Raw genomic sequence first — 11992 nt, 5'->3', positions numbered from 1 at the left:
GTCACGGATCATCACATTCATCAAGTTGAAGAACGAGTGTATATCTTAGAGAAGAAGTAGGCCTGAATTGAATAGAAAAACAGTAGTACTTTGCGTTAATTCATGAAGAACAGCAGAGCTCCACACCTTAATCTATGGTGTGTAGAAACTCCACCGTTGAAAATACATAAGAACAAAAGGTCTAGGCATGGCCGAATGGCCAGCCTCCTAAAGCGTGAACATACAAGTTCCAAGATGAAAAGTATGATCCAGTGTGTCAAATACAATAGCAAAAGGTCCTATTTGTAGAAAACTAGTAACCTAGGGTTTACAGAAATGAGTAAATGATGCAGAATCCACTTCCAGGCCCACTTGGTATGTGCTTGGGCTGAGCATTGAAGCTTTCATGTGTAGAGACTTTTCTTGGAGTTAAACGCCAGCTTTTGTGCCAGTTTGGGCGTTTAACTCCAGCTTTTATGCCAGTTCTGGCGTTTTGACGCCAGAATTTTTATGTTGACTTTGAACGCCGGTTTGGGCCATCAAATATTAGGCAAAGTATGGACTATTATATATTGCTGGAAAGCCCAGGATGTCTAATTTCCATCGCAATTGAGAGAGTGCTAATTGGGCTTCTGTAGCTCCAGAAAATCCACTTCGAGTGCAGGGAGGTCAGAATCCAACAGCATCTGCAGTCTTTTTTCAGCCTCTGAATCAGATTTTTGCTCAGGTCTCTCAATTTCAGCCAGAAAATACCTGAAATCACAGAAAAACATACAAACTCATATTAAAGTCCAGAAATGTGATTTTTATTTAAAAACTACTAAAAATATAATAAAAACTAACTAAAATATACTAAAAACATACTAAAAACAATGCCAAAAAGCGTATAAATTATCCACTCATCAGAGGTATTGACTTCATGGGTCTATTTCCAAACTTCAATGGTTTCTCATACATATTGTTAGCTGTTGACTATGTTTCTAAATGGGTGAAAGCAATTCCTACCCATACTGATGATGCTAACATTGTTGTTTCTTTTATTCGAAATAATATTATTTGTCGCTTTGGATCACCACGAGCAATCATGAGTGATCAAGGCTCTCATTTCTGTAACAGGAGAATGACATGTCTGCTGAAGAAACATGGCATTATTTACAAGGTGGCGATGGCTTACCATCCCCAAATCAATGGGCATGCCGAGGAACTCCACACAGTTCACTAACCGTTACTGTGAGCAGATGTTTCCCGTCTTAGCAGAGAGGAACTACCATAATGAGCACCCCCTCATCCTTCCAACGCATTTCGTTGACTTTGTGGTGCCCCGCATTGAACGGAGACAGTGGGGATTCTTAAGGAGGTAGCCACGAGAGGCCAATCTCTCTTGGGTAGTTGAATTCTACTCGAACTTTCACTTGCCTACCTTGTCGTCTGTCTATGTTTGCCAAAAGCAAGTTCCTGTCTCTGAAGGTGCCATTTAGAGAGCACTGGATCTTCCACCTAGCCCAGAGGAGTTGGATGTCTATCAAGAGGCCCAGCCTAAGTGCCAGACATATCAGTTTGACTAGGACAGTGTCCTTGGAGTCATCGAACAACCTGACAGCACTTGGATCTATGGGCAACACCGGGCTCGACCCAAAAGCATCTTCGCCCAAGAACTCACCTTGGAAGCTCACGTGTGGGCACAGATCATGTCCCACTACATCTTTCCGAGCACTCATGAGTCCACTTTCACTGCTGATATGGCCGTTCTCGTCTGGTGCATTCTCAAAGAGCAACTTCTCAACTTACCAAGACTCATCTGACAGGCTATGGGCCGAGTGCGTATCGCGGCAACCTACCTTTTCCCGCATTGGTTACAGACTTGGTATCTGCAGCGGGAGTCTCCTATCAGGCTGGGGATACAAATGCCATAATCCCTAGGGATGATCAGTTTGTCCCGAATGGGAAGTATATCAGACCTCTAGTACCTTCTGCAAGCCGGTATGCAGGCCCGTCCTTCGACACCCCTTCATCTTCCACTCCACCATCATCCACACCACAGGCACCACCACCATCCAACAATCAGTTGCTACTTGAGATCCTTGAGAGTTTAGACCGCCAAGGCTGGTAGATTGAGAAAATAGAGTACCCCAACAAGCGCCGATACACTTACTTGAAGGAGCTCATTGTCAGTACTCACCCACCTCCGGACGAGACCGATACCCCGAACTCCACTTCACATGCCAACATGGAGATCCATGACGAGCCGGACAGTGGAAGTGATGCTCCCACCCCCACTTTGCTCATCACTGATGGCACGGAGGACCGTGCCAAGCCTTAAGTGTGGGAAGGTCGGTAACTGACTTCCAAAGGTAACATCTCTCTCTCTCAACACCAATATTTTATTTTCTTCTGTTAGATAGGATAACTTGCATGAGTATTAGTTGATTGCATTTAGGTACTACTTGATTGAAGTGATATATTCTTTCTCAAGACACTATTTTATGGTATTTCACTAATTTGAATTAAAATTTTTGTTAAACTTGTTTGAAGATATTTAGTTTGGAATATGGTTTTTGAGCTAAGAACACACAACCTGTGAGTTTTTTAGTCTAATTATATGGTTACATTAATTAACCATGATTTTTATTCTTGTGTGTTTTCTTTTCTATGATTGTAATCTTTGGTTTGTTCCATTCTATATGTCCATTATTTAGTGTATATTCATGCATTTATGTGATTGAGGCCATCATTTGATTATAGCTCACTTATCCCAAATAGCCTACCATTTGATTTACCTTTGTTTGCCACTTTGAGCCTTTTAACCCATTTGATTTTTACATTACCACATCACCAGCCTTAAGCGAAAAAATAATTAATTGTCCTATTTGAATCTTTGGTTAGCTTAAGATAGTGAGTGTGTGTTAACTATGTGTGGGGAAATGTGAGAAATTTGGTTGATGAGAAGGTGTTTTGTTTTTATTGACAAATATTGAGAATTTGGGTGCTTACTCATGTGAAATTATAAAAAAAACCATATGCATTGATGTATTATGCTTTCATATATATAGAAAAAAAGAAAAAAATAAAAAAAAGAAGAAATAAATGAATAGGGGATAAAATTATCCCAATGTTAAGTTCAATAAAAAGATTAATGCATATGTGATGGAATTAGACTTGATACATGAGTGTGTGAAAATATGCAAAAGTGAGATTTTGCATAGCTAAGCTTGATTCTAGAATTGTATAGAGTGTGTGTATGTGTTAGGTGAGAACTTAGGTTAGTCAAAGATTCAAATGATAGCTCACTTGGCCATACATATATCCTCACCCTTACCTTAGCCCCATTACAACCTTGAAAAGTCCTCATGATATTTGCATTTGTACACTAAATATTTGTTGATTGGTTAGATGAAGAACAGAGTTTTAGAAAGCATTATTAGAGGAGATGTGAGTGGTTCAACCCTAAACACTTGAGTGACTAGAGTGTATACACTTCCAGTGAGGGTTCGGTGCTCTTTTCTGTGTTCCCGGCTTTCATGAGCTTTCTTCTTGCAAGTTTACTTGTACTTTATTTTGTGATTTAAATTAGTGGAATCCAGTTTATGTTTGTCTTGGAGAATTTGTTTACTTTTAACCAAGTAGGTAGAAGCATCTTAGCATATAGTTGTATTCATATAGATAGGCTGCATTGCATGAGTCTCATTTTTCCCTTCACCCCTTTGGTCTCCTTGAGCTTAGCATGAGGATATGCTAATGTTTAAGTATGGGGAGATTTGATGAACCACTATTTTATGATATATTTTGGACTGAATTAAGTGGGTTTGTGTCAACTAATCTCACATTTATTCATGTAAATTGCATGTTTTTCATTTCCTTCCTAATTTTGTGATATGATTGAAAACTTGCTTCCTAGGCCTTAAAATTGTTAATTTTTTAATTTCCCTTTATACCATTCGATGCCGTGATGTGTTTGTTAAGTGTTTTCAGGTTTATAGGGCAAGAATGGCTTAAAGGATGAAGAAGAAGCATGTTAAAGTGGAAGGAAAACAAGAAACTAAGGAGCTGAGCAGCGAGAATCAACGCGCATGCATAGCTAACGCGTGGGCGTGAAAATCGACGCATCTCACAGTAACGCGTATGCGTGACTGACGCGTATGCGTGACAAGTGCAGAAGACCAGCAACGCATACGCGTGGCCGACGCATATGTGTGGCAGAGCGTCACGTGCTGCACTTATCAGAACTCACTGGCGGCGATTTCTGGGCTGTTTTGGACCCAGTTTCAAGCCCAAAAACGCAGACTAGAGGAAGGGGTGTAGCTGAGACTCAATATACTTTTCACTTTCACTTTACTTTTAGTTTTAGTTTTGAATTTTAGAGAGAAAAACACTACTTCTCCTAGGGTTCTTAGCGTTCTTAGTTTGGCTTTGGATTGGATTTGGGAGAGCTGCTACTACCTTCGATTGAAGTCATCATCTCTATAGTTTGCTTTTCTAATAACTCAATTACTCTTTTCTATTTAGTTGCTCTATGTTCATTGGTGCACAAAATTATGATTCACACTTTTCACAACTCCGCACAACTAACCAGCAAGTGCACTGGGTCGTCCAAGTAATACCTTACGTGAGTAAGGGTCGATCCTACGGAGATTGTCGGCTTGAAGCAAGATATGGTCATCCTGTAAATCTTAGTGAGGCGGATTCAAATGGTTATGAGGTTTTGATAATTAAAAGATAAATAAAACATAAAGTAAAATAAAGATACTTATGTGATTCATTGGTGGGAATTTCAGATAAGCGTTTGGAGATGCTTTGTTGCTTCTGAACCTCTGCTTTCCTATTATCTTCTTCCAATCATGCGTGCTCCCTTCCATGGCAAACTGTATGATCCTCTCGGATGAAAAATACCAGGTACGATCTCTGCATGGCTAATCAACTGTCGGATTTCTCATCTCGGATGAAAAATACCAGGTACAGCTACCGCACGGCTAATCATCTGTCGGTTCCCGCTAGTGTCGGAATAGGATCTCTCTATCCTTTTGCACACTATCACTGCGCCCAACATTCGTAAGTTTGAAGCTCGTCACAGTCATCCCTTCCCAGATCTTACTCAAAATACCACAGACAAGGTTTAGACTTTCCGGATCTCAGGAATGCTGCCAATGGTTCTAGCCTATACCACGAAGGTTCTAATCTCATATTCGGATTCTCTGTTGTCAGGAGAGATGATGCGAATCGCGGATCAGAGACCCAAGAGAATATACTCCGGCTTTCGTCCAATGACTACGTTGAACATCATGTAGACCGCTTGTGGTTGTCAGGCACGCGGATCTTAGCTAAGCGAGTAACGAAGATAGTGGGTGATTGTCACGGGTCACCCCTTCATTCTAACTTAACTGAATTAAGTACGAGAGTATATCTTGGAGAAGAAGTAGGCATGAATTGAAAGAGAAACAATAGTACTTGCATTAATTCATGAAGAACAGTAGAGCTCCGCACCTTAATCTATGAGGTGCAGAAACTCCACCGTAGAAAATACATAAGAGAAGAAGGGTTAGGCATGGCTGTGTGGCCAGCCTCCAAGTCCAAGGATGATAATATCAAAATCCCCTAATACAATAGTAAAAAGTTCTATTTATACGAAACTAGTTACTAGGGATTACAGAAAATGAATAACTAAGTGCAGATAGTGTAGAAATCCACTTCCGGGGCCCACCTAGTGTGTGCTTGGGCTGAGAATTGAAGCTTTCACGTGCATAGGCCATTCTTGGAGTTAAACGCCAGCTTAGGTGCCTGTTTGGGCGTTTAACTCCAGTTCTGGTGCCAGTTTTGGCGTTTTACTCCAGAAAAGGGTCTTTGGTGGGCTTTTGAACGCCAATTTGGGCCATCAAATCTCGGGAAAAGTATGGACTATTATATATTTCTGGAAAGCCCAAGATGTCTACTTTCCAAAGAAATTGAGAGCGCACCAATTGAGCTTCTGTAGCTCTAGAAAATCCATTTCGAGTGCAGGAGGGTCAAAATCCAACAACATCTGCAGTCCTTTTTCATCCTCTGAATCAGATTTTTGCTCAGGTCCCTCAATTTCAGCCAAAAAATACCTGAAATCATAGAAAAACACACAAACTCATAGTAAAGTCTAGAAATGTAATTTTTGAATAAAAACTAATAAAAATATAATAAAAAGTAACTAAAACATACTAAAAACTACGTAAAAATAATGCTAAAAAGGGTATAAATTATCCGCTCATCACAACACAAAACTTAAATTGTTGCTTGTCCCCAAGAAACTAAAAAAAAATAGGATAAAAAGAAGAGAATATACAATAAATTTCAAAAATATCAATGAAGATTAGTTTCAATTAGATGAGCGGGACTAGTAGCTTTTTGCTTCTGAACAGTTTTGGCATCTCACTTTATCCTTTGAAGTTCAGAATGATTGGCATCCATAGGAACTCAGAATTTAGATAATATTATTGATTCTCCTAGTTCAGTATGTTGATTCTTGAACATAGCTACTTTATGAGTCTTGGCTGTGACCTTAAGCATTTTGTTTTCCAGTATTACCACCGGATACATAAATGCCACAGACACATAACTCGGTGAACCTTTTCAGATTGTGACTCAGCTTTGCTAGAGTCCCCAGTTAGAGGTGCCCAGATCTCTTAAGCACACTCTTTTTTCTTTGGACCACGACTTTAACCGCTCAGTCTCAAGCTTTTCACTTAACACCTTCACGCCACAAGCACATGGTTAGGGACAGCTTGATTTAGCCGCTTAGGCCAGGATTTTATTCCTTTGGGCCCTCCTATCCATTAATGCTCAAAGCCTTGGATCCTTTTTACCCTTGCCTTTTGGTTTAAAGGGTTATTGGCTTTTTCTTCTTGCTTTTTCTGTTTCTTTCTTTTTCTTTATTTTTTTTTTGCCATTTTTTTTTGCAAGCTTTGTGTTTTTCACTGCTTTTTCTTGCTTCAAGAATCAATTTTATGATTTTTCAGATTATTAATAACATTTCTCCTTTTTCATTGTTCTTTCAAGAGCCAACAATTTTAACATTCATAAACAACAATATCAAAAATATGCACTGTTCAAGCATTCATTCAGAAAACAAAAAGTATTGCCACCACATCAAAATAATTAAACTAATTTCAAGATAGAATTCGAAATTCATGTACTTCTTTTTCTTTTTCAGAAAATATTTTTCATTTAAGAAAGGTGAAGGATTCATGTAATAATCATAACTTTAAGACATAGACACTAAACACTAATGATTATGTAATAAAGACAAAAACATAGACAAAACATAAAGCATAAAAAACCAAAAAACAGAAAATAAGAACAAGGAAATTAAAGAGCATGTCCACCTTAGTGACGGCGGCTAGTTCTTCCTCTTGAAGATCCTATGGAGTGCTTGAGCTCCTCTATGTCTCTTCCTTGCCTTTGTTGCTCCTCTCTCATGGCCTTTTGGTCCTCTCTAATTTCATGGAGGATGATGGAGTGCTCTTGGTGCTCCACTCTTAGTTGCTCCATGTTAGAACTCAAATCTCCTAAAGAGGTGTTGAGTTGCTCCCAATAGTTGTGTGGAGGAAAGTGCATCCCTTGAGGCATCTCAGGGATTTCTTGATGAGAAACTTCCTCATGCTCTTGTTGAGGTCCATGAGTGGACTCTCTTGTTTGCTCTATCCTCTTTCTAGTGATAGGCTTTTGAAATAAATTTCTCCATCTCCCAGGACTCAAAGTTGGAAGCAACTGCCTTTCCTTTTCTCTTCCTAGAGGTTTCTCCGGCCTTAGGTGCCATTAATGGTTATGGAAAAACAAAAAGTAGAGCTTTTTCCCACACAAACTTAAGATGTTTGCTCGTCCTCGAGCAAAAAAAGAGAGAAAGGAGGAGAAGAAGAAGAAATGGAGGAGATGGAGGGGAGGAGTGGATTCGGCCAAGGGGGTTTAAGTGTGTATGATGTGTTAAATTAAAGGTGGTGAGGAGGGGTATTTATAGGGTAAGAGGGAGAAGGAATTCGTGTAAGAGGGGGTTAGGTTTGGGAGGGAAATATTTTGAATGTGAATGGTGAGGTAGGTGGGGTTTTATGATGGATGGATGTGAGTGGTGAAGAGATTATAGAGAAGAGGGTGGGATTTGATAGGTGAATGGTGTTTGGGGAAGAGTGTTATGGAAAGGTGTGAAGAGGAGAGAAAAAGAGTTGGGGTAGGTGGGGATCCTGTGGGGTCCACAGATCCTGAGGTGTCAAGGAATTCTGCTCCCTGCACCTTTCTGGCATTTAAACGCCCTCTGTGTGCCATTTCTGGCATTTAACGCCAACTCTGCTAACTTTTCTGGCGTTAAACGCCAGGCTGATGCCCCTTTCTGGCGTTAAACGCCAGGCTGATGCCCCTTTCTGGCGTTAAACGCCCATCAGACACCCTTTTCTGGCGTTAAACGCCAGTCTGTCTGCCAATTCTGGCGTTTAACGCCAGCCAGACACCAGACACCCTTTTCTGGCGTTAAATAAACGCCAGTCTGTTTGCCAATTCTGGCATTTAAACGCCAGTAAGCCTGTCCTCCAGGGTGTGCTATTTTTTATGCTATTTTTGATTCTGCTTTAATTCTGCAGCTGTTTTTGTGACTTCACATGATTATCTACCTAAAGAAAATATAAAATAACAATGGAAAAAAAATAAATATAATTAAATAACATTGGGTTGCCTCCCAAAAAGCGCTTCTTTAATGTCAATAACTTGACAGTGAGCTCTTAGAGAGCTTCACAGAGACTTAGAGCTTAATGCTGGCCTCCCAACACAAAACTTAGAAGTTGAGTGTGGGGGCTCTGTTTGACTCTGTATTGAGAGAAGCTTTTCATGCTTTCTCTCCATGGTTACAGAAGAAGATCCTTGAGCCTTAAACACAAGGTAGTCTTCATTCAATTGAAGGACTAACTCTCCTCTGTCCACATCAATCACAGCCTTTGATGTGGCTCGGAAGGGTCTTCCAAAGATAATGGATTTATCCTCATCCTTCCCAGTGTCCAGGATTATGAAGTCAGCAGGGATGTACAGGCCTTCAACCTTCACTAAGACATCCTCTACAAATCCATAAGCCTGCTTCCTTGATTTGTCTGCCATCTTTAGTGAGATTCTTGCAGCTTGTACCTCAAAGATCCCTAGTTTCTCCATTACAAAGAGTGGCATGAGATTTATTCCTGACCCCAGGTCACACAGAACCTTCTCAAAGATCATGGTGCCTATGGTACAAGGTATTAAGAACTTTCCGGGATCCGGTTTCTTCTGAGGTAATTTCACTTGCACCAAAGCATTCAGTTCATTGATGAGCAATGGAGGTTCATCCTCCCAAGTCTCATTACGAAATAACTTGGCATTCAGCTTCATGATTGCTCCTAGATACTGAGCAACTTACTCTTCAGCAATATCTTCATCCTCTTCAGAAGAAGAATAATCATCAGAGCTCATGAATGACAACAGTAAGTTCAGTGGAATCTCTATGGTCTCTGTATGAGCCTCAGATTCCTTTGGTTCCTCATTAGGGAACTCCTTAGTGGTCAGTAGACGTCCATTAAGGTCTTCCTCACTGGAAATCACTGCCTCTTCCTCCTCTATAGGTTTGGCCATTTTGGGTATATTGATGGCCTTGCACTCTCTCTTTGGATTCTCTTCTATATTGCTTGGGAGAGTACTAGGAGGGATTTTAGTAACTCTTTTACTTAGCTGACCCACTTGTGCCTCCAAATTTTTTATGGAGGACCTTGTTTCAGTCATAAAACTGAGAGTGGTCTTAGATAGATCAGAGATTATAGTTGCTAAGTCAAATAGGCTCTGCTTAGAATTCTCTGTCTGTTGCTCAGAAAATGATGGAAAAGGCTTGCTATTGCCAAACCTATTTCTCCCACCATTATTATTATTATTGACGCCTTGTTGAGACTTCTGTTGATCCTTCCATGAGAAATTAGGATGGTTCCTCCATGAAGGATTTTAAGTGTTTCCATAGAATTGTCCCATGTAATTCACCTCTTCCATTGCAGGATTCTCAGGGTCATAAGCTTCTCCTTCAGAGGAGGCTTCTTTAGTACTGCCGGATGCAGCTTGCATTCCAGTCAGATTCTGAGAAATCATATTGACTTACAGAGTTAATATTTTGCTCTGAGCCAATATGGCATTCAGAGTATCAATCTCAAAAACTCCTTTCTTCTGAGTCATCCCATTATTCACAGGATTTCTTTCAGAAGTATACATGAACTGGTTATTTGCAACCATTTCAATGAGTTCCTGGCCTTCTGCAGGGGTTTTCTTCAGACGAAGAGATCCACCAGCAGAGTGGTCCAATGACATCTTGGACAATTCAGACAGACCATCATAGAATATACATAAGATGCTCCATTCTGAAAGCATGTCAGAAGGACACCTTCTGATCAATTACTTGTATCTTTCCCAAGCTTCATAGAGGGATTCACCTTCCTTCTGTCGGAAGGTTTGGACTTCCACTCTAAGCTTGCTCAACTTTTGAGGTGGAAAGAATTTGGCCAAGAAAGCATTGACTAACTTTTCCCAAGAGTTCAGGCTTTTTTTAGGTTGTGAGTCCAACCATGTCCTAGCTCTGTCTCTTACAGCAAAGGGGAAAAGCATAAGTCTATAGACCTCGGGATTAACCCTATTGGTCTGAACAGTGTCACAGATTTGCAAGAATTCAGCTAAAAACTGATGAGGATCTTCCAATGGAAGTCCATGAAACTTCCAATTCTACTGCATTAGAGAAACTGATTAAGGTTTAAGCTCAAAGTTGTTTTCTCCAATTGCAGGAATTGTGATGCTTCTTCCATAGAAGTCAGACGTTGGTGTAGTAAAGTCACCAAGCATCTTCGTTGCATCTCTACCGTTGTTGTTGGTTTCGGCTGCCATGTCTTCTTCTTTTTCAAAAATTTCTGTAAGGTCCTCTCCAGAGTGTTGTGCTTTAGCTTCTCTTAGCTTTCTCTTCAGAGTCCTTTCAGGTTCAGGATCAGCTTCAACAAGAATGTTCTTATCCTTGTTCCTGCTCATATGCAAAAGAAGAGAACAAAAAGAGAAGAGGAATCATCTATGTCACAATATAGAGATTCTTTTATGTGAGTAGAAGAATAGAAGAATGAGGTAGAGAGAGAATAAGAAGAATTCGAACACAGAGAGAGAGGAAAAGGTTCGAATTATGAGTAGAAGAGAAGTGTTAGTAGGTAAATAAATAAATAGAAAGAGATGAGAGAGGGAGTATTCGAATTTTAAAAAGAGGGAGAAGAAAAATATTTTTATTTTTATTTTAATTATAAATTAGAATTTGAAAATTAAGAAATAAAATAAAATTAGAATTCAAAATAGTTATTTAATTAAAAAGAATTTTGAAAAAGTGGTTAGTGATTTTCGAAAATTAGAGAGAGAGAAATGTAGTTAGGTGGTTTTGAAAAAGATAAGAATTAATAAATTTTTTTTAAAATCAAAACAAACAAGTTAAATGGTTAATTGAAAGAGATTTGAAAATCAATTTTGAAAAGATAAGAAGTTAGAAAAAGTAAAATTAAATTTTGAAAAAGATATGATTGAAATTTATTTTGAAAAGGATTTGACAAAGAAATTTAAAAAGATTTTATTTTGAAAATTAAAGTTGATGACTTGACTAACAAGAAGCTAAAAGATATGATTCTAGAATTTAAAGATTGAACCTTTCTTTTTGAAAATTAATTTTGAAGAATTTTCGAAAAACATGAAAGAAAAATGAAAAAGATTTGATTTTGAAAAAGATTTGAAAAGATAGAATTTTTAAATTGAAATTTTGACTTGACTAACAAGAAACATCTAAATTTTAAAAATTTTTGACTAAGTCAACCCAAAATTTCGAAATTTATGAGTGAAATAAGAGAAAAATATTATTTTTTATTTTTGAATTTTTAATGAGGAAAGAGAAAAATAACAAAATGACACAAAACATAAAAATTTAAGATTAAAACAAATAATGCATGCAAGAACACTTTGAATGTCAAGATGAACACCAAGAACACTT

The 11992-nt window shown here is 38.8% G+C and overlaps 1 non-coding gene across 1 annotated transcript; it reads left to right on the top strand.

The window, feature by feature from the left end:
* Window positions 1-10350: 10350 nt before the first annotated feature.
* LOC112787699 (small nucleolar RNA R71) lies at window positions 10351-10458 on the top strand. Its single transcript, XR_003195097.1, has one exon. It is a non-coding gene; the product is annotated as a small nucleolar RNA R71 (small nucleolar RNA).
* Window positions 10459-11992: the final 1534 nt, after the last annotated feature.

The sequence above is a fragment of the Arachis hypogaea genome, chromosome 20, assembly GCF_003086295.3.
Source record: "Arachis hypogaea cultivar Tifrunner chromosome 20, arahy.Tifrunner.gnm2.J5K5, whole genome shotgun sequence".
NCBI lineage: Eukaryota > Viridiplantae > Streptophyta > Magnoliopsida > Fabales > Fabaceae > Arachis > Arachis hypogaea.
The sequence above is the reverse complement of the archived record's forward strand: the minus strand, read 5'-3'. Positions and strand labels throughout refer to the sequence as shown.